The sequence below is a fragment of the Adiantum capillus-veneris genome, chromosome 25 (assembly GCF_014529385.1).
Source record: "Adiantum capillus-veneris isolate H3 chromosome 25, ASM1452938v2, whole genome shotgun sequence".
Taxonomy (NCBI): Eukaryota; Viridiplantae; Streptophyta; class Polypodiopsida; order Polypodiales; family Pteridaceae; genus Adiantum; species Adiantum capillus-veneris.
The window spans coordinates 120,277,539-120,301,223 of NC_140955.1; the positions used below are offsets into that span (position 1 = coordinate 120,277,539).

The 23,685-nt window shown below is 49.0% G+C and overlaps 1 protein-coding gene and 1 pseudogene across 1 annotated transcript in view; one reads left to right on the top strand and one right to left on the bottom strand.

Moving 5' to 3' along the window:
- Window positions 1–23,685, top strand: part of FZL (FZO-like protein) — a 74,079-nt gene that overhangs the window by 21,447 nt on the left and 28,947 nt on the right. The gene's annotated exons all lie outside the window — the stretch shown is intronic.
- On the bottom strand, window positions 4,666–16,467 carry LOC147425554 (uncharacterized; annotated as a pseudogene).

A 23,685-nucleotide genomic window follows, 5' to 3' on the forward strand; every position in this document is an offset into this window, starting at 1 on the left:
GTCCGATCGTGTGAGCATGAAGCGCTCACCTCTACCTCCTGCCAAAAGCACCTGACTGTGAGCCCGTCTGTACAAAGCTGACACCCCTCTGATCCAAGCATTTGAGAAGCCCATCCTGCGTAGAGTGCCCTCTAGAAAGTCCCAGTCAACTCTGTTGTATGCCTTCTCAAAATCGAGAAGAAGAATCACAAGGTCCTCCCCACGGAGCCGTGCCACGGCAGAAGCCTCCCAGAAAGTGAAGATGTTGTCAAGGATACTGCGTTCCTTCTGTCTGAGTCCCATGTATAAGGCTCTCCAAAAGTGGCTGAATCCTCAAACTCAGAGCCTTGGCAAGAATTTTGTAGGCTGAGTTGAGGATGGTGATGGGGCGCCACTGTCGAATCTCATTCAAGGAGCCACCCTCCTTTGGAATGAGGTAAATCAGGCCCTTACTCATGCTATCTGGCATCACTCCTGTGTGTAGAATGTACTGAAAGGCACTACAAAGATCTGGGCCAAGCAGGTCCTAGTACTCCAAGAAGAAGTTGGGAGTCGGCCCATCCTCACCTGGACAACTACCACGAGGGAGGGCCCTAAGAGCCGTGTGCAGCTCCTCAAGCTGAAGAGGCATCTCTAGCCTCTGGCGCATCTCCTCAGTCACAAGACAAGGCATTTGTGCCCAAACCTGCTCCCTGCATGCATCCTGCCGCTCTGACTGGGACTCAGCCGACAGTAACTCATGGTAAAAGTCAGTAGCAACTGCACGCATATCCTCGGGCTCACAAACAAGTGACCCATCGGGTCTCCTCAACTGATTGACCTTGGCATGCGAGTGCCGAGGTCCCACTGTCTCAAAAAAAGCACCTGTCACTCTGTCACCCACCTGAGTCCACTGAGATGCCTGTCGGTGAAAGGAAAGCTCATGACGCCTCTCCTCTGTGCAAGCAAGCTCCTGTCGAGCCTGCTATAACTGCTCCTCCAACCATGGACTGTCTGGATGCTGCTCCTGTATCCTCTGTAGTGAAGCAATGCCTCGTCTGAGACGCTCCTCCTCCTCTCTCGCTGCAGCCCGTCGAGCCAGAGACTCGTGGAGAAAAAAGTGGCTAAGCTGAGCTAGGCCTAAGGCCACTCTGTCTGCAGGTAGAGCCTGGCTGTCCATGCCCTCTGTCGAGAGAGCCTCTACCCTCTCTCTGAGTGCTGAGTCCAACAAGACCTGCTCTGGGATGCGAAGCATCGTGCTCCCACTCCTCTGCCTGTCTGCCACTGTGAGGATCACTGGTGCATGGTCCGAGAAGGATGTCCCTGCCAGGATGCCCACTGATCCCCTCAAGTCACTGAAGTGGTCACTAGTGTAGAAGCGATCTATCCGCGAGAGATTCACTCCTCCCACTTTGCGGTCCGATCTAGAGAAGGCAAGACTCGCTGGAGACCTCACAAAGCCAGAGTGCTGCCATGTATCCGAGACCCTCAAAGTCATACACAACCTCTCCCAAGCTGCTAACTCGACTCCATGCACAGTAGCATGGCTGCCTCCAATCCTGTCAGAAGGGTCCTCCAACATGTTGAAGTCCCCTCCTACACACCAATGGTCAGCTTGTGGCAAAGACTCAACAATCTCTGACCAAAACTCTGCACGAGCACTCGCCACATTGGGCGCATAGATGTTCAGGAAGCCCACAAGGCCACCCTGAACCTGCATAGTAATCCACTGAGCCCTGCCTGGCACAATAATTCCTCTGCCCACAATGGCCTGCTGCAATGAGTTCGCAATAGTCATACATACCCCACCCTGAATGCCTCCAGGTCCAAAAGCAGCTGACCAAAAGGTATCATATCGTCCACGCAAAATCTGACTACATCGCCGAATGCGGCTCTCAGACAGATGGTGCTCCTGAAGCATAAGGAGATCAATCTCTCCTCCCACAAGGCAACGCTGAAGCTCCTGACGCAATCGGCCCCGTTGTCGCTGAAACTGGGGCCCACCTAGTCCCTGCACGTTCCACGAGACGATCCTCATGGGGAGCGAGAGAGAACAGATGCTACCGCAGCAGCAAGACGGGCTATCTTCGAGGCTGGCTTGGATGGGGAGTAATCTGCATCCGAGTGTCCTCTAGATAGGCGAGACTGCAGTGAGTGCCTAGCCCAAGCCCAAGCAGAGCGAGCCGTGCGTAAAGCAACCTCCTCTGTCCAGGAGTCCTCATGAATGTATACATAGCAAGGCAAACACTGCGTATCAGCAAAAAAGTACACCACAATGTGCCTACATCTTGCTGAGTCTGGGGGTGTCACCGCAAACTTGGCCAGTGGCCACAAAGTCTTCAGCAAATTTGTAACTCCAAGTTCTCCCATGTGGTTAGAGAACTCGAGAACCTGTGTATGCAACCATCCCACCACTGAGTCGAGGGACCACTTTGTCTCGGCCCTACCACAGAGGGGGAAGGAGAAACCAACTGCTGAGTCCAAGGCCTCTGTCCCCCTAGCGGCGAGGAACGAAGCATGGACCTTGAAGCAGGCTGCCTCGTGGTCTGCTGCGGAATCGCCGAGAAAGCGAGTGAACCCGTAGTCGAAGAAATCCCAGCGGCGTCGGAGGTCAATGCTCGTCAGACCACGAGGGATAGCTGCAAGGGAAGATGTCTGAATCTGCAGAGGGGGCCGCAAGAAGGGCTGACCCTCTCTCGCTAGGCGACTCGTGGCAAAGGCGCTGCCAAGAGATCTCCTAGCGGCCGACGAGGGACCAATCTCCTAAGTCGACTGTGGAACTGGAGCAAGAGGGGGGGGAGAAGGAGCTGGGGGGGGGGGGGGGGGGGCGGAGGGGAAGAGGAGCGGGGTGGGGCGACAGAGGTAGAGGGGCGAGGTGGGGAGTGGACGGGAGCAGAGGGTGGGGGGGAGGATAAGGAGGAGGAGGGGAACTCTGAAGGGGGGGCGGCTGGCGAGGGTGAAGCAGAGGTGGAGGCTGGCGTAGGGGGCTCCTCCTACTCAAGAGGACCAAAGCTGTTCCCCGTGGGAACCCACTGCTTTTGAGTAGGCACCTGAGGGCCACTCTGAGTGCCAGGCTCTCGCTGGGGCCCCTGGCGTCGACGGCCACGGGCCTGCTGTCACCCCTCCTCTGCTGGAGCCCCAGGCTCGGAGGGTGGCTCTGAATCTGTGCGCTGTGCCGTTGGCTGTAGCTGCGGCCAAGCCTTGGCAGGCTGGGGTTGAGGTTGAGGTGCAAGTGGTGGCCTCCTCCGTGGACAGGCCTTCGCTAGGTGGCTAATCTGTCTGCAAATGAAGCACTGGTTCGGGAGGCCCGAGTACTCCACACTCTGTCTAAACCAACCCCCACTCACCCGAGGGAGAAAGATGACCTTCGGGAGCGTGTGGGTATCTCTGACCAAAACTCGAACTGAGGGGATGCCAGCCGCCTTGGCAGCTACTGATGCTGCCGTATGAGGTGTCTCCAGGACAGTCCCGATGGTAGGGCCAATCCTGGAAAGAAGTGGTAGGTACTCCCTCCGTAAACCCGGAAAGCAGACTGAGATTGGGATGTCTGCCTCCTCTACTAGCACATCCGAAGTCGGGTCAAAACCATGTCGCCACTGTCGAAAGTGGGCGCGTGATGCTCGGATGGCCAGTGGACTCATAGCAATGACCTTGGAAGCCATCTCGAAGGTCTCGAACTCGATCTGGTAGTACCCCCGTCCGAGAATCTGGACATCCAAGATCTTGCCCACCTCTGCGAGATGGCGGGCCTGGAGAAGGTCTCGCAGCTCTCCTGTGCTAGGACGGGTGCCGAGAATTTTGCAGATGACCGAAGTCGCCTGCAAACGCTCTACCTCAGCGGCTAGGCTCGCTTGCTCTGTCGGCGAGAGAGCAAGTCGAATGGTGGGCTCAGCGGGGTCGGGCGAGTCCCTCTGTGGCGAAGCTGGAGCCTCCATCTGTGTCTACTGTTGTGTCGTAAGAAGAGGTCGACGGGCGGACGCTGCAATCAGGCGCAGGAGACACTCCCCAAAAACGAAGCAATGCGGAGGAGGCCGAACTGCAGCAGATGACGAGGAGAAACCGAGGCGGGGGGGGGGGGGGGGGGGGGTGGGGTAGGGGAAGGCTGGCGGCAGCAGGAGGAGGGGGTGACAAGGGGGGGGGGGGGTGGGGGGGGTGGCGGAGGGCAGGCTGGAGGCAGCGCGGGTAGGCAGGGGGTGGCGCAGGATGAGAGGCAGAGGGCTGAGGAGGAGGGGGGGGGTGAAGCTAGGCGTGCGCAGGTGGGCAGCAGTAGCGAGCTGTGGGCCGAGCTGTGGGCCAAACAACTTAGTTGGCCGTGCATCTTGAGCACGCTGCAGATGACGAACTATTGTCCTAGAGCTGGGCGGACTTCTAGGAGAAGCTCAAGGCTTGTTTTATGCCAGTGTAGTACCTTGATTGGTTGAAAGAGGGTTGGCGAGGCCTCAAGCAAAATGGGACTCCCGTTATCTCTTTTGCTAGCCGCATTTTGCAGATTGATGTGCAAGTGCATAAGTTGGAGGAGGATAAGGTGACTTTCCTCTTTGGTTTGGACGAATACATTACGATGTGCAAGTCTTTGACTCTATTGACCACAATGTAGCTGTAAGGATTGCTGTCACCACACCGGCACCACGTGCCAACGGTTACGAAATGTGGCGAGAAATTATAGCACGCTGAATTCTCTGTTTTGCGCTCCGGTTCGCGTGTCTATCAATTTTGTGAATAGCCCTCGAGCTCTCGCACCTGTAGGGTCACTTCCCCTTGAATTAGATGAGATTCCTCTCGGTAAATCTCTCTAAATTGTCGTGTATAAGCACCCAATGCTTTGCAAAGCTCCCCTGACAAATAAACAACCTGAATGCTTTCACCTAGCCCTCACCAAGCTGTCCAAACTTGTCCATGGTTGTAATTGCAGGTTTTTGACCCAATTTTGCTGGCATAACGGCCAAAAATCCCTGTAGGTCAAACGTACACGTCAAGGACAATTTCCCTTACGGTTTGGAAGCTTTCGAGTGAGCTGCAGGTCAATTTCAGCATGCTGTAATTCCCTGTTTGTCACTATCAGGTGCCCAAAGCCCTGTTTAAGCATCCCACGGATTTCCCAAGGCTCCCTTGACGATTGTCCTGTAGTTTAGGTGTGAAACCCTAAACCTGCAGAAAAACACAGCAGGCTGTAATTTTCTGTTTTGGATCGTTTTGGGTGTAGCAAACACGTCTATGTGTGTGTTAGACGCTCCCACACACAATGGGACAGTTCCATTGTAAATTGGACGAGTTTTCGCGGGAGAAACTCTTCGTTTTTGCGATTCTTTGTGATGGAACTGTGCGTACCAATGGGGGATTAGCAATTAGCTAATCCGGTACCTGTTCAGAAGGCTATTGCCGTGACAAACACGCATAAAACCTCGAGAACTGTACATGGTCATCTGAGAAGCCCAACTAGAGGGGCATTACCATATGTGCAAAGGGGAGAGAGAGGTGTGTGAGAGCAAATCATCGCGCTACGTAGAGCAAGGGAGAAGGCAAGCTTTCCATTGAAGCTGTGATCACGTGCACCAAAGTTACCCGGAACATTTCCGGAACCTGGGGTCGGGGGGGGGGGGGGGGGAAGCAGAACGGGAACGGGGTCTAGAACGGCAAGCTTAAAATATGCTTAAATTAGGTTGGATTTAACCTATATGTTAGCAGGGAGCAATACACACCCATTAGTCCAAGTAGAATCCTATTTAGGCATGCTTTGCAATGATTTTTCATTTTTAAGGCTTACACGCGATTGTGCTATGTGTCGATGCAATAACGGGTTGCTAACTGAAAGGGAGAAATGGAGCTTGAGCCTTGAGGCTTAAAGCCTTGAGGCCCAAGGTAGTGGGAGAGAGCTTGAGGGAAGAGGGAGAGATGGAGCTTCAAAGTTCAAGAGTTAGCTTTGAGGGAGAGATGGGGAGAGAGAGAGAGTGAGGGAGACATGGAGCTTCAACTTTCAAGCTTGAGACTCGAGGCTTAAAGGCTTGAGGCCCAAGGGAGAAGGAGAGAGCTTGAGGCCAGTGTAACAGGGAACGGGCGAAACACAGCCCAAACGTTCCGAAATGGCGTTCCAGACGAGTCTCGTTCCCGAAACGGAGTCGAGAACGGAACACCGTTCCGGAACAGGGTGTAACCGGAACGGTGTTCCGGAACAGGGCGGAACGTGAAGCGGAATGGCAACACGCGGGGCAAAACGCGCAAAAGTAGGCATTTGGGGCTGTTTGGGGGACATAATTGGGGCAGTTTGAGGGTAGATTTCTAGGCAGATTTGGGAGCAGTTTTGGGGTTGTTTAGGAGTTGATTTGGGACTAAGCTGAATGGAGGTAATTCAAGCCTTACTTTAGTCTACCGTTCCGGTCCCGTTCCCGTTCCGGACCCCCCTCCTCCTCCCTGTTCCCGTCCCGTTCCGGACCCTCCTGTTCCCGTTCCCCGTTCCCATTCCGTGTAACTATGCTTGAGGCTCGGTCCTGGGAGCTTGAGGTTGGGAGCTTGATGCCGGACAGAGGGATGACAATGAGTCTTTAGCAATGAGCATTGAGCTTAATCCTTGAGGGAGGGGTGAGATTGAGCTTTCCCATGAGGCTTTAAATTAGAGAGGCTAGAGCCCTCCCCCTCTCCCCAAGCGTTCAAATTTCCCAGGGCGCCCAAGGCCCAAAGGGCATTTGAAAATGGTCACTTTTTTTGAACTGCCGTTCCGCCCGTTCTGCCACCGTTTCGGTTTTGCCCTGCAACGGAACGCCGTTCCGTTTCTGTTCCTGTTTCGGCTGCCACAGGGGGGTTCCGGTAATGGGAGGGCCCCGTTCTGCCCGTTCCTTTTTACTTTGACCTACACCCACTACTCACACATACATTGAGTGGCACAATGAACCAAAAATCAGCCTCCACCCTCGACTTTGGGTGCCCCCTCTTGGATAAGGCTTCTGGAGGCTTTGTGTTGGCTTGCATGCAGCTCCTTGACTGCCACGTGTTCATTTGACTCCCTTTCGTTTAATTTCCTAGTACCCACCAACTTATAACGTGTAGCGAGGGGCCTAAATGGCTTTGAACTGAGCCTAGCCAACCTTTTACTGTTCAGATTTGAGTGCCAACTGGCCCGATCATCTCGTGGCGACCTGCCCTTCCCGACTGCGGGTGAAACTCTCGACCGTCTGCCGTTTCACACTGTCCACACAATATCCGGCCATTTGTGACTTCAAAAAGAGGGTCCCAAAAATCAAATAAACACGGGATTCAGTTTATGTTGCTATGTCAGCAAGTCATCGTAAAATGCGGGCTTTGGTACAGCTGCCACGTCATCAGGTCTTTATGCGCGTGTGTGTGCCGGCTTTACTTTTATGTCTGTAGGTCCCCTGGGCCTCATCGGACGGGGTCCTACAAGTTGGTGGGAACTCCTCTTTAAACACAGGCCACTCGGCAAGACTTTGCAAGTTGGTAAAACTTCTTCTGTTGCTTCTAAGGTTTAGGCTCCTTGGCAAGGATCTGCAAGTTGGTTCCATTCTTCAGTGGCTTGACACGTCAGTAGTTTGTGACGATTGCTCTTGCGCAAGAAATGAAGCACAAGAATGGTAAGTGGAAGGAGAACAAGTCAAGTATCCCGCAAAACCCTCAACATGTACAGAATGGTAAGAAGAATTGTAAGAGCCATAGTACCTCTTATTCTCAATCTTCCTCTACACTTAGAGCACAAAACTCTTCCCCTCGTAGTGATAATAAAGAAACAAGTCAAGAATGGTAAGTGGTAGGAGAACAAGTCAAGTATCCCGCAGAACCCTCAACATGAACAGAATGGTAAGAGCCATAGTACCTCTTCTTCTTAATCTTCCACTACACCTAGAGCACAAAACTCTTCCCCTCGTAGTACCTCTTCTTCTCAATCTTCCACTACACCTAGAGCACAAAACTCTTCCCCTCGTAGTGATAGTTTTAGCAAGTTGTCAAGTGTAGCAGAATTGAAATGGTGAAGATCTAGGTTTTACACTTCCACAAATCCTTACTTCCTTTCCTTGCGTTAGTGATTCCTTTTAGCTTGAACGATGGTTCCTTCTACTTTTCCCTAGAGAGAGAGAGAGAGAGAGAGAGAGAGAGAGAGAGAGAGAGAGAGAGAGAGAGAGAGAGAGAGAGAGAAATGAAATGAAATGAAATGTTATATTAACGTCTTCAAAAGGCCAAAATGACCTATGAGACCAATCAGTTACAAAATAGTGAGAGAGAGAGAGAGAGAGATAAATGAAATAAAATGAAATGTTAAATTTTTTTATTTCCGAGAAAAAGATCCTTCTATTAGTTAATGAAACTGCCCATAGGACTGCAACCACCTCTACTAGAGAGGGCTACATCAATCATAAGGGGAGACTCTCCCAATGAAAAAACAGCATATGTACACAATGAGGCTAAATCAGGAGATCGGAGGAGAGCCACACAAGTGGACGGTAGTGCCATCTGAGCTCACCTTGGACCATGGTGAAGAAAGGCCGAGGGCGCTAGAGTCGAAGGAAAGCCTCTCTACGCTCCCGCGTGCGGTCCGAGCTGCCCTGGAGTCTCTCAAACTGTCCCCTGAGAGTATGGATCAGCTCTAGCCAAAGATCTCGAACTCTCTGCTGGTGGTACAAGGCGAGTCTCGAAGATGCGGAAGCAGCGGGCCTGCCAGATGAACCAGTGTCAGGCTGCAGATGAGCTCCCAACACTCCTCTCTCTCACTGCACCGCTCTTGTGGAGTAAGCTCAGGAGCAGGCTGGAGTGTAGGTCGACCCCCTTGAATCACTATCAAGAACCCGCATAGTAGGTAAACCTGCGGCCTTGGCCACAACTGAAGCTGAAGTGCGCAGAGACTCTAGAACTGTCGCGAACATGGAACCAATCCTGGGAAGAAGAGGGAGGTACTCTCGCCTGAGGCCTGGGAAGCAAACCGAGATCGGCCTGGGAAGCAAACCGAGATCGGCAAGTCTCCCTCCTCCTCAAGCCCATATGTAGAGGGGTCAAAACCATGATGCCATCGTTTGAAGTAGGCTCAAGATGCTCGGATGCCAACCGGGCTCATCGAAATAACGTTGGCCGTCATCTGTGAAGACTCGAACTCTATCTGGTAGTATCCTCTCCCAAGGATCTGGACATCGGTGATCTTGCCCACATCGGAGAGAAGGCGGGCCTGAAGTAGATCTCAAACCTCGCCCCGACTGGGACGAGTGCCTATGATCTTGCAGATAACTGAAGTGGCTTGTAAACCTTCCACTTCGGCCATCACGTTCGCTTGCTCTTCTGACGAGAGAGCAAGTCGAAGGGTCGGCTCCGCGGTGTCGGGCGAGGGGACTTCTGTAGAGTCCCTCTGAGGTGAAGCAGAAGCCGCCATTCTGTTCTGCTACTGAATCGAGAAGGGCGAAGGTGACGCGAAACTCCCAGAAAGCTAAGTAGACAACTGCCTGTGAGCTGAGAAGAGGGACCAGGCGGGGGGCAAATGCGAGTGCGAAGGCGAGGCTGGGAAGTGGGATTGGGAGGGGGGGGGTTCAATGCGAGTGGGAACGCAAGGTTGGGGTGGGCGGGCGGGCGGCTGAGGCGCAGCGGGCGCGCTGGGCTGACAGCAGGCAGCGGGCTGGGCACCCCGAGGGAGGCTTGGGGGGGGGAGAGCGATGGTGAGAGAGGGGGGTGCAATGCGTGCGCAGGGGAGGTGGGCGAGGGCAGCAGCGAGCCTTGTGATTTAGCTATCGAGGAGGCCTTAATGAAATGTTATATTAAACGTCTTCAAAAGGACAGAATGACCTATGACACCAAACTGATACAATTCTTGTGGATCTTATTCAATGTCTGGGTACAAAAATAAAATGAAGTAAAGTGAAAGACTAAAATTGAAAGACTAAAAACGTTAAGACTGATAATCATCATCATCATCATCATCCATGCCTGAGGATACTTGGCATTGGGGGTTGGAGAAAGTATTGCATCGATCGGGAGAGCTTCGTCAATGTCCGCCTCTATAAATAGTCGTACTGGGCGTCTCCCATGTTGTGCTAGAATAGTCGTGATTCTTTGGTGGAGCCTCCGTCGATGTCGTGGTCACCCCCGTAGGCATGGGCGTCTTGCTCTCCCCAGCTCGGTGGCTCTGTCCACTAATATACCTTTGGTAGAAGTGGGCTCTGAAGTCTGTTGTGAAGCATGCTCATCCAGCTGCCGACTCCCTGCTCTAAAGAAGTCAATGATCTTCCTCTGTGAATGTCTCCCACTACCTGGTCTCCTCAAGAAACTTTCTGTGTCTGCGCAACTCTAGCAAAAACAACTCGAGGCATCTTTGATCCTGATATCTCATGACTCTAGCCAACGGTCCAAAGCCCTCTCTAAATAGACAGTGAAAGTGGCCGTATCTCATAGTATACCGGACAATGACAAATGTGATGTAACTTTGTCTCTGGATCTATATGACACAACTTGCATATCCTGGCTTTTGCTGGTAGTCTCCTAAACCTGCCAGTCTCAATATCTAGCTTATGCGATGATGTGCGCATCTAACCAATAGCACATCGTATCCCATAGGATAAATGATTGTCCATATAGGCCGGTCTGATCACATATCCATTCTCTGTTAGTTGGAGGAGATGCTCTCCATAGAAAGCCATCTTCGTGCCAACTCTTGTACCGGTTGTATCCATGTGTTTCTGGTATCTGGTTGAATCAAATCCTGAAGTGGTCTCCGTCCGTGTGAGAGAAAGGGAGGGTGCATCCAAGGAGTACTGGAATGGAGGCAGTCTATCCATGCTGAAGCCATGTCATCTGCCAGCTCAACTCGAATAATCTCATGTGGCATTGAGGCCTTAGCCCGAATTATCTGAGAGATCATAGAGACTAGAGGCCTCTCCATACATCTCCATCCATCAGTGCTACCAGATCTGCCCTGTTGGTCCACTAAGGGCCCCCAAATCTGAACTCCATAGAGCATAGCTGAAGCCACTAGAGTGTCAAAAAGTCACAACTTTGTTCGAGGTTCCTTAAATTGAATCTGCGAACACATCTTCTCCAAACCTCCCAAGGCTGCTTAAGCTCTCGTCAATCTAGTCTCTGCTGCTCTTCTCAATGAAAATGCCAGTCCACTGAAGACTACCCCAAGATAGGTGTATGCATCTGTATACTGTACCGTCTCCTAGCCATATGTAAAAGTAGGTGCTGACCTCCTCACCCACTGTTTTCCCAAGATTACGAGACAATCCACTATCTTGGGCAAATGTGTACAAAGCATCTAAATGACGCTGCATCCCCTCCGAGGAGTCAGAAATCAGCAAAATATTATCAACATATAACAATAGTGGGATTCATGTCCCTGCCAACTGTGCTCCTCTATCACCACCCATCTCAATGTAGTCAGTAACCTCATCCACACAGATGCCAAATAGTGTAGGAGATAGCGGGCAGCCCTGTTTCACTCCGATAGCGGAGTGAACCAAATTAGAAATCCCCTATGGAGTACATGCCCCACTATTGACTTGTATAGAGCCATGATCCCCCAAATCAACTCTTTTGGAACCCCCATCTCTTACAGTCTGCGCAACAATCTAACTTTGGGCACTATATCGAAGGCTTTGCGGAAGTCCACAAAGCAACAATAGAGCCGTCTCCCACGTGATCTCCCCTCTTCAATAATGGCCCTGAGTGTCAGATTATGATCAACAGTAGAAAAACCTCTCTTGAAACCCGCTTGTCTTGCTGCCCGTACACCCTCTCTCTACCCATCTACTCAACTTCTGCTCAAGGATGGATGCGCACAACCGTGTCAATGTGTGTCCAATCATGATAGTATGGTATCCCGTCACTCTAGGTAATGTGCCCCCAGGAGTGTGATGCGTTTCGGAATAAAAAATAACGTCTCTTCCCTTAAAGCTATCCTCAAATGTGCCTACATCTAGCTTCATTGATTGATACGATACAATTCCATGCTACCATTTTAAGGTTGGTCCCATAGGTCTCACATGGGACGGCGGGTCGGGGTCGGGACGGCAAAAGTCAGGAAACGAGGACGGGGGTGGGAACGGCAAAAAAAAAAGAGAGTTTTTTTGGCATTTTTTGACCTACACACATGCCACACACATAGAGCATCACTTTGACCATAAATTTACACTAAATAGACCAAAGAACATGAGTCATATAGGCTGAAATGTGCTAATAAAACATCGATGATCGATGGATACAAAATGAGAAGTGCATGCCACAAGGGCTCAAGAGTCAAAAAGCCTAAAGGCCTTAGGACAAGCTTGAGGCCTCAAGGATAACAAAAAGTACAAAGGGTTATGTAGTAGGTAGAGTCGTAGACTCAAGAGTCTAGACTCGAGAGTCGAGTGATCAATGATCATCAAACTCAAGAAGTGCTCGCCTGCTGAATCTCCACATCGTCGTCGTAGTCGAGGTCGTCAGCGATGTATGAGGGCTCGGGAGGCTCGCATTGAGGCTCGAAATCCTCCTCTAGCTCCTCCAAAAGAGTATCGGCCATAGATGGATTCTCTTGTGCCATCTCCCACTCAGTGAAAGGATCTGCCTTGTGTGTGACGCTCTTGGCAAGCATGCGCAAGTTAGCGCTCACAAACACCAAATCATTGGCCCTCTGAACCCCAAGGCGATTCCTCTTCTTAGAGGCAATGTGGCTATACACACTCCATAGTTGCTCCAAGCATCTAGTGGTACATGCTTGGCTAAGGACACGAACAGCCAAGCGCTGCAAATGTGGGCCATCTCCTCCATAGTCCTCCCACCACAAAACCGAGCCAATCTTGTTGCGATCAAGCTGTGCATCTACACATCCATAAGGGCCCTTCTTTTGCCTGTAGTTGAGTAGCTCATCTCTAATCTTGCGCCTAATGTCACTGCTAGGCTCAAGGCGCTCCAATGCAAGCCGCCATCCTTTGCTCACCTCCTTGTCGGTCTCTTGACGCCTTCCTTGAAACTCAGGGTCAAGCACATAAGCTGCCGCATGAAGTGGAGAGTAGTATCCATTCCACCTCGACTCACACAAGCCATGAATCTCCGCATACTGAACAGGGTCAGGCACAAGCTTCTCAAGTGCCTCTATCATCCGATCCATGGCTTCGTAGACTTTGCCAATGCATGGCTGCAAGCCATCCACCACTCGAAGTAGGTGTAGAATAGGCTTGACCATGGCGTCAAGAGTCTTCACCTCCTCCAACCAAGCGGCGTCGTCGGCCCATTCTCGGCATTTCAATCCTACTGGCTGATGTAGACTCCGGCATGGCCTGGAACTGATCACTGAGAAAGAGGCCCCTTAAGGCTCCGCCACATGTAGACAAGCGGCCTAGCATAAGCCAATTAAATGCAAATCTTGTCTCTGAATATTTGAGCAAGGACAAGTGGCTCCTCTTTGAGAATTCATGGCGCACTTTTTGATGGTTGAGCACAAAGGAGACAATTCGAGAGGCGTCACCAATGGTGGGTGAAATCCATGACAAGTTCCCTATGTCCTTGAGGAGGTTATTGAGGCAATGCCCCATGCAAAATGTGACATGGATGCTGGGATACATGCCCTCAATGATAGCTCCGGCTGCCCTATTTGACGCCTCTCCATCTGCAACCATACAAAGGACATTCTCCGGGCCGATGATCTCTATGGTGCTTGTCCACTCCGCAGCAAGCATCTCAGTGGCCTTGCTACTATCGGATGCATCATGTGACTCCACAAAGTACATCTCCCCCCGAGAGTAGGCCACCACCCCGTGGATGGACCGCTTGCGGGTGTCGCTCCATCCATCTACAAGAAGAGAGACGTCATTGGTCTCCCACAAATCCTTTGTTGCTTGGGCCGCTTGCTCCACGGCAAGCTTCTCTTTGTCAAGGAGGGTGGTGCGAAGCCTCTCCGATGAAGGTGGCGCATAAGAGGAGCCATATTCCCCTATTTTCGTAACCATGGTTCGAAAGTATGGAGACCTATCCACACAAAATAGAGCATGTTGTGTTAGTATGGAGAGTCGAGAGTCGAGAAGTTATAACCCATTATGAATACAAAATGGAAGATTGCAATGTGCATATGCCAAGGGAAACTCACCGCGAAGCATGGAAGGCAATGTGGTCGTGGAAGAAGAATCGGGCAACCGACCTATCCACCTCTTCCTTCAATTTAGGATTCCAATTTTCGTTGAGAGTGGTTTGGCGATGCGGAACGGAAGAGGATGGTGTAGATCCATGGCTCTTGAAGGTTCGAGAGATGTCGTCAAGGTTGGCTTCCCTTTGCTCTCGCGGTGTCGCCGTGGCGGAGGGATCAACGGCAACAAAACGGCCCCTCTTGGCCGGTTCCGCAACCTCATACACCGTGAGCTTCTCAAGAAGATCCAACCTCTTCTCGGGAGCTACATGAGGGCAAAACTTCACCTCGTGACCGGGTTCATGAAGAAGATGGGCTCGCACTTTGTTTGAACCACCCGATCTCTTGTATGGACATAGCTTGCACGTCCATGGTCTTGCACCGCCACCTTTGCCACGCGAGCTAAAGTCGACTTCATCCCACCACGACCACGTTTGCACGACGGGAGAGCTTGTGTGGAGAGAGAGTAAAGGAGAGCTTCAAAGTGGGTAGCAGGGGGAGAGGAGAGCTTCAAAGTTCAAACTTCAAAGTGGGTAGAAGAGGGAGAGACTTGAGAGTGGAGACTAGAGTGTAGAGTAGTCAATGGTCATGCTTCAAGCTTGAGCAATGAGCATTGAGTAGAGAGGAAAGCATTGATGATTGAGACTTGAGTAGCTTGAGCCTTGAGCTTGAGGGAAATGGAATGAGCATTGAGACTATGAGTATTAAGAGGCCCAAGGGAGCCTTTTATAGCCTCCCAAGGGCCAAGGCTCCAAAAATATGGCAGTTGGGGCTGCACAGATCCGTTAAAAACGGTAAAAAACGGGCAAATTTTTGAATGGACCCCGTCTGACCTTGGCCGTTCTGTCCGACCCCGGCCGTCCCCGGTCCGTCCCCCTGCGACCCGCCCGTCCGGCCCGATTTTCGTCCGTCCCTCGGCGTTCCCTTCCGTTCCCGGCCCGGTTACGGCTGTTCCCCGGCCCTAGGGCCTGTCCCCCCCGTCCCCTGTAACTATGGGTCTCGCACCATTATGTGGTGCATTTTTCCAACACCAATACTCCCCCTTCCCTATAGAAATCAATTTTCCCTTTCTCCCTCGCCGCCTTGATCTCTTGCATCAGCTCTTGCATGTGTGCTACCTGTGTTAGAGTGAGGTCATCACCCAAAGATATCCCACTTTGCTTGAGTGTTGGTCTCTTCTTCAGGAATTCCTTCCTAGCTAGCTTCTAGTGTAGGGAAATGTATAACGAGTGCTCTTTCCTTGGGCCTTCTTTTCTCTGCGAGAGACAGAGACCCGATGGGGTGGTCCTAACCAACCCTCTCAAGGGGCCCCCACACCACTGCCAATGTGGTATTTGCTTTAGATTGTGTAAATGGAATGTACACACATGCAATACTTGAAAAGCAGACTCTACTGACTTGAATGATGACTGTTGCTGCGGTAACTCCTCAAGACGATACACTTCCGTGGCTGATTTGATGCACCTTTGGATCCTTCTCGATGTGGGATTGCGGATGGCCACTGAGGGGTAGATCTGGGGCTGAATTGTGCTCCTGATGTGTGAGGAATGAAGGAATAAAATCTAGGTGCAAAAATGCAGATCTGGCACAAAAACCGCAGCAAATCTATCTTGTAAAGCAGGGCTGAAAATGCAAATCTTGATGATGCCGATGATGGACAGCAATGGGAGCACTCGATGCCGGCAAGGGAATGGTCGAGGAGAGGCTTGATCAGCTGCCATAGTACCGGACCGCAATGGGAAGACTCGCAAGGACAGATCCGAGTCGGTTTCGCGAGGGAGATGGGCTGAAATCTGCAAAACGCTGGCTGATCTGCTGAGAATGTAGGCGCTAGGGAAAACGCTGGCTGATCTGGTTTCAAAATGTGGCTGCCGATCTGAAGCAAAACGCCAAGGCTGATCTGCTCCTCATGCTAGTGCTAGACAAACTGAGAGAAGTGCTGACTCTCTTGGCCCTTTATAGGCCTGGCAAGTTCTCAAGTCCTCTGTATGATGTCTTATGAAACCATCAAGTAACTCCTTAAAGATAGAGACTCCTCCTTGGGCTTCTACTAGATTGCCATATGATGGAAGCTCTAGATGAATCCTCGTCTCTGCAACAGGCGTGGCCAACGGTGATTACCTCGGATTGGAACCTTTTGGCTTCAGATTGATGGCCACCGATTGCTAAGAAGATGCAGATAATGTGGACCGGATGTGTTGCCAAGATGTGTATAGATTGATGACGATGCAATGGCTCCTCTGGAGTGATAGAATTCCCTAAGCAGATAGGAGAGGTGTTTTCGCAAACAATGCCAAGACTCCAAAGCTAATAGGCTGATCTTGATGGCACCTTCCTTTGTCGTCATAGGCCACTAACAAATCTTGATACTCGCAATCAACATCTTCATGTCTCCAATGCATGTCTTCAATGATGTGGTCTGTCATGTCGAAGAATTTATGACTACAAATATCTATGCTAGGATTTCTTTATGTCAAGGTGGTCAAGTGCACACGCCAAGTCAACTATCCTCTCGCAAGAGAACCACAAATGTAACACCCAGTATATAGTGTTTGAACTTTGCATTTCCTACGCTCAAGGTGCATGGTCCTACGCGCAATCGTAGGTTTTGCAGTTCTGTCAGGAGGATGTGGCCACCGCTAACCTTAGTTGTTGGTTTCTTTCCCTTGAATTTTATTCAATTTTTGGGACCCTCTTTTTGAAGTCACAAATGGCCGGACATTGTATGGCCAGCCTGAAATGGCCGACGATCGACAGTTTCACCCGCACTCAGGAAGGGCAGGTCGCCACGAGATGGTTGGGCCAGTCGGCATTGAAATCCGAGCAATAAAAAGCTGTTTAGGCTCAGTTCAAAGTCATTTAGGCTCCACTTATAAGCTGGTGGGTACTAGGAAAAGAACTCAAAGAGGCATAAGGGACACATGGCGGCTCCAGGCAGAATTGCTAGACTCATCAGCTGGAGGGGGCGCCCAAATCGAGAGAGGAGGCTATTTTGCTCATTAAGTACTACAGTGTGTGCGTGAGTAGTGGGTGCAAGTGATCACAACTTTAATGGAAATCTTGCCCTCTCCCTTGCTCTATGTAGCACGACGACTTGCTCTCGTGCATCTCTCTCTCCCCCCCTTTGCACATATGGTAATGCCCCACTAGTTGGGCTTCTCAAATGACCATGTACAGTTTTGGGGGTTTTATGCGCGTTTGCCAAGGCAAGAGCCTTCTGTACAAGAACTGGATTAGCTAATTGCTAATCTCCTTCAGGTACGCACAATTCCATTGTAAAGGAATGCGAAAACGGAGAGTTTTCACGGGGAACTGTAAATCGATTTACAAGGGAACTGTCCCATTGCGTGCGGGAGTGTTTGACACATGCGTAAACGTGTTCGCTCCGCCCAAAACAATCCAAAACAGAAAATTACAGCTTGCTGTGTTTTTCTGCAGGTTTAGGGTTTTGCACCTAAACTATAGGACAACATCAAGGGAGTCTCGGGATTCTTAAACAGGGCTTTGGGCACCTGACAGTGTCAAGACGGGGAATTACATCATGCTGAAATTGATCTTCAGCTCATTGGAAAGCTTCCATATCGCGTCCTTGACGTGTACTTTTGACCTATAGGGATTTTTGCGCCGCTACGTTGACGAAATTGGGTCAAAAACCTGCAATTACAACCATGGACAGGTTTGGAGAGCTTGGTGAGGGTTAGGTGGAAGCGTTCAGTTCGTTTATTTGCGAATGGAGCCTCGGGAAAGCATTGGGTGCTTGTACAGGACAATTTAGAGAGATTTCCCGCGGGGAATCCCGTCTAATCCAAGGGGCAAGTGACCCTACAGGTGCGAGAGCTCGAGGGCTATCCACAAAAGTGATCTGCACGGGAATCGGAGCGCAAAATAGAGAAGTCAACGTGTTATAATTTCTCATTAGGTTTGTAAAGTTCTCTAAAGTGCGTGGAAAGTCACCTTGTACTTGGGATTTTGTCCGTGGAGACTTCTACTATGGTTATGTTGTGAAATCAGGTTAGTGTAGAGGAATTTCTACTTGATAAAAGTGGGACAGCTATAGATTTTTCTCAAGTTTAATAAGAATAAAGAAACACGAATGGGGCACCAGTCCTTGGGGCCTACAGGGTGTTGCTGTTTGCTGGTAGCGCTCTAGCTACCAAGTCGTGAAATGTCTTGAAGTGTTGAATTCCAGGCAAATGTTTATTCGTGAAGTTCCTTTGTGTCCTACAGTTCAAGTAAAGTAAAGATTCGGGTGAAAGCCAAAGTCTACTGCCCTATGGGCTAGTTTCAAGTTCTGTGAGTGAGAGAAGCGTCCTTGGGCGAAACACGACAACATACAAGATTTGCGGATTAGTGCAAAATCACAGAGCTCCAATACCAATGTCAGGTGTAGCGGAATTAAAATGGTGAAGATCGAAGTTTTACAGTTTCACCAATCCTTTACTTCCTTTCCTTGCGTTAGTGATTGCTTTTAGCTTAAGTGATGGTTCCTTTTACTTTTCCACGAAGAGAGGGAATAAGAGAGAGTTCTATAAAAATCATAACATATAGTTGTTAAAAGTATTTGAATAGAAATGTCCATCTAGACTTGTTAAAAGTATTTGAATAGAAATATCCACCTTGACTTGTTAAAAATATTTGAATAGAAAGAGGGGTGGAGCAGATGGAGACTCATTACTGGTGCATAAAAAAGTTTGTACTGAATGAGGTGAAGATGCTAGTGAATACGTTATGACACGGCGTAGTACCAAATCCCAAAGGAAAAAAGCAGAGTCTTCAGCCCTTCTTTTATTCGAAGGGAGCAAGAGTGGATACTAATAAAAAAGGCAAGCTTGCTTATCCTCCCTGTTTGATCTCCTTTATACTAGCTGCGGCCCTGTTCAAAAAGCTATGTATCCGAAGATTCACAGCTCCCGAAAGGAAAGTGTCGGTAAGTACCACATTGGTCTCGAGTTTGGCTTGTTAGAGAAGCCCCACCCCTGATCATGGGCATAATTGTCAACCATTATATGTGTGACCTAATTTGCATGAGTGATGAAGACTCGACTCCCATACTTGAGCTTTATATAGGAATGTGCATGTGACAAGAGCATCAAATAGCCATAGGTTCATGCGTGGCTCTGTCACAAGACGGGCACCACGTGCCAATAGAAAAGAACAGACTGAACAGACTTTTAGCACTTCAATAACAACTGAACTTAAAGAGAGAGACGACATGCGACACGGAGTGGCGGAATTCCACCCCAGAGAGTATTGGCCCCAAACCTTCGCGCCCCTTTCGGTATTTCTTTATATTGCATCAACATAGTACAAGCCGGAACTCCAGACTCTGCACCTTTTCTAGGAAGCATGCCAAAGAATGAGCCCTAACCTCATATTTAAAGGCCCTAGGCCCCAAAAGCAGTTTACAGTAAAAAGCCTTCAAACTCAAAAGCATCTGATTCAAAAACAAAGCCAAAAATGTGCCAGCGTAAATCACGGAAATCCGTACAATTGCCACGTCATCAACCAACGCAAAACACGGAAATCCGTACAGCCTGCCGCATCATCATGTCAGTGCAATTTTCGAAAGTCTGCCACGTCATTAGTTTGTGTGTGAGTGCGGGTCTTGCTTTATTTTAATCCTTTATGTCACTTGAGGCCCCATCGAACGGGGTCCCCATAAGTTGGTAGGACTTCTTCTTCTTCTGCTACTTGTTCTTCTTAGGGTTTAGGCCCCTCGGCCGACATCTGTAAGTTGGCTCCATTCTTTAGGCTTTGACACGTCAGCAGTTTGTTACAGGCTCCCTGAACTACACGTGTGAATACATCCTCTCCAAGCCATTTACCCTTGTGTTAGTTGGGTCTCTACCACCTCTCTCATAGAGAAAATAGACTCTTTTGTCAAGAATTCTTAGATTGTCGTAGGGTTATTATACTCCATTATCTCCTACATAAGTTTACATGGTTGCCAACGTGGTGCTGTGAATTTAAAGCCGTATATATATATATATTTTTACAAAGGTTCACTTATAGACCCTTTGCAGCCTTTTGATGCACAAGATAGACCTCTATCTCGTGCATTGGAGTTAATATTTCCAAGTTTCTGTGTAATCCTTGTAGAGAATGACCAAATGGTTATAAAAACATGGAACGAGGAACAAAAACAAGAAAGGAACGTGGATTGGAATGGGAATTTTCAAAAGGGGGGGGGAAACGGGAATGTGAGAGTGGAGGGGGAGAGAGAGAGAGATTGCCTAGAGGGGGTTTAAAAATGAGGATTCTATTGAGGAGCTAGGCTGTAATTGGCACAAGGCCCTCATAATGCCTCAAAGTGGAGAAAATTACCCATAGAGCCCTTTTAAAAAATTCTTTGGTGACCACTTTTTAATCTCACAATGGGCTTTTGACAATCAGAATGATAAGGGGGTGTATTTTGGAATCGGACCCAAATGTGTTCCCTATTTGAAACGCAAATTGAAGCGGCATTGAGCAACTCTGGCAAGTTTTGGAAGGGACGTTCCCTGTTCTTCTATGCAATCAGTATAACACCACGTAGTACACCTAGGGAACGAGAATGCGAGAGTGGAGGGGGAGAGAGAGATTGCCTAGAGGGGATTTAAAGATGAGGGGATTTAAAGATGAGGATACTATTGAGAAGGTAGGCTGTAATTGGCAGAAGGCTCTCATAATGCCCCAAAGTGGTGAACATTACCTACAGAACCCTTTTAAAAAGTTCTTTGTTTACCATTTTTTAATCTCAGGATGGGCTTTTAACAATCGGAATGATAACGGGGTGTATTTAGGAATCGGACCCAAATGTGTTTCCTATTTGAAACGCAGATTGAAGCGGCATTGAGCAGCTCTGGCAAGGCCTAGAAGGGGCGTTCCCTGTTTCTATGCAATCGCCACAACACCACCTAGGTACACTTGCATGGGTATGAAGACCTTTGCAAGTTTAGCTCTTTTATCATTATGTATATTCCTGTCAGGTGCAACGAAAATGTTTTAAGGGTTTAGCTCGGATCTAGTACTTCGCACAAACACAAGGGTACTTTACTTCACTTGAAATGAGAATCTGAATTGAACACAATGAATGAGAGAGAGGTAGAGAGAGAGAAAAGAGACGACATGGCATGTCTTGGTCCCAACCACCCTCAAGGGCCCCCTTGCTCTGTTCATAGTTATAGGGAATGGCTGTTGCAGTATAATCACATGGGGACGGTGACGGGTCTCGAGGACGTGGTGGGTCCCGGGGACGGGGACGCGGCAAAACAGGAGACGTGGGACACGACAGGGGATGCTTTTTAAAAAAACACTAGTTCTTTGCAAATTTAATATTGAGACAACAGTGAACATTAAGAGCACAAGATTGCAAAGAAAAAGTGGGTTTTGCATTCATATTATATAATACCAAAATATAACAAAGGGCGTGCGGCGTGCGCGACACGGTACACCGTTGGTGTGATGATCAAGCATCGATCATCCTCGCCGAAGGGCAAAACATAATGATGTACAAGTGAAGAGTGGATAAGTAGAGTTCAGTATAAATGGGAGTCGAAAAGGGAAGAACTCGAGTCAAGAGTCAAGACTCAAGACTCAAGACTCAAGACTCAAGAGGTCTAGACTCTAGACTCTATATGTTGGTCCATGGTGCCAATTGAATGTCAACTGGCTCTGCATAGTCCATTTGATCCAAAAAATCATCCTCAAGTGGTGTTGTCTCAATCTCTCCCTCTGCATCAATCTGTGTCTCTGGGATAGGATCATCCTCTGCAAGTGTCCACTCCGCGAAATCATCACTTTGGTCTGACTTGGAAAGGATCTTCAAATTTGATGAGACATATATGAGATCATTGGCTCTCTGGACATCAAGACGATTCCTCTTCTTTGAGGCTACATGAGCATACACACTCCAAAGTTACTCCAAGCAACTTGTAGTGCATGCTTGGCTAAGAATGCGAATAGCGAAATCTTGTAAACCGCCCAATCTCGCCCCAAACTCCTCCCACCAAAGAGCACTTCCCATCTCAAAGCGAGAAGCTTGTGCATCAGGCATGTGACAAATTTCTCCCTTTCCATTCTTGTAGACATTGATTTGCCTCCGAATCTCGGTTGTTTCCTTTGGGTCGCGCACAATGCGCGCAAGGATGGTTTGCCAACCATTCATCACCTCTTTGTCCTTCCATTGGTTCCCTTGTTGTAATTGTGGATCCACTACATAAGCGGCTCCATGAAGAGGAGAATGGTAGGTATTTCACCTTGACACACACAATTCTTGGACTCCTTGTGTCTATGTTATCAAGATTCAAAACAAAGTTACAAACTCAAGAGAGTAAACTTGAGGAAGATTGACTATGAGTGTGGAAGACCGGTGATTGTGACAGTGGACACTAGTGCAACGGGAATTGGATGGGCAGTAGGACAAGACGATGAAGAGAAACTCAGGTATGTGGTGAGGTTTGGGGCCAAGGTTCTAAGCTCTCGTCAAAGAGCATATCCAGAGGTAAAAAGGGAGTTATGGGGGGTGGTTACGGCTTTAAAGTGTGACAAAGAGTACTTCATTGGAGCATCTGTAGTTGTGGAGACTGATTGCTTACCACTTCTCGGGATGATTTCAAGCTGCTCTACTCCTGATATTGCTATGCTTAGGTGGATTGCTTATATAAATTCCTTGAACCCCGAATTGAATCACATTGCAGGAAAAGATAATGCAATGGCAGATATGCTTTCAAGGGCAAGGTATGAAGATAAGGATGATATGATTGATGAGGAAGAAGATGTGGACACAAAACTCTACACAATTTCGCATGCAAAGTGTGATGATATATGCATTGTATCTTCACTTGAGTCCTTTTTAGAGGAGTTATATGAGGATGAATGGTTGCTCATAGATTGCTACCTGAGTACTTTACAGAAGCAAGATGATTGGAGTAAATCAGAATTCAAAAGGATCAGAAAGAAAGCATATGGATTCTTCTTGAGGGATGGCTACTCATGGAAACATCCTAAAAGAAGAGATGGGACTCCATTACGAGTAGTATGTGATAAGCCTACTCAACTCAAAGTTATCAAAGAGCTTCATGAAAGCCTATACGCTTGACATCGAGGTGTATGAGCTACTTTTTTCAAAGTGAAAGAGAGATATTGGTGGAAAGGCATGTATAAGGAAGTAGCGGATTTTGTGGAGTCTTGTGTCACATGCCAAATGTATTCCAATGTACGTCATCGTGATGGATTGCATCCTACATACCCATTAGCCATGCACTATAAATGGGTTGTTGATCTAGTCACGATGCCTTTAGGACTTTGGCAAATGAGATACTTGGTACTTGCACGAGAAGACTTGACAAACCAAGTGGAAGGACGTGCATTGAGGACAAAAACTACAGAAGCTATTTGTAAATGTTTGCTTGAAGATGTAATTTGCCGCTATGGCTGTGTGGGAAAGATAGTTGCTGATAGAGGTGAGATAGATGTAGATGAAGCAAGGGATTTCTTTACGAGAATTGGTATCAAGCTAGCCCTGACTTGTGCTTATAATCCAGAGGGAAATGGGAAAAGTGAAAGAGGACATCCTCCTATTGTCAAAGCTTTGGCTAAGGCATGCAAAGGTAGAATGCGTGAGTGGCCAAGGTTGCTACCATATGCTTTGTGGGTTGATCATA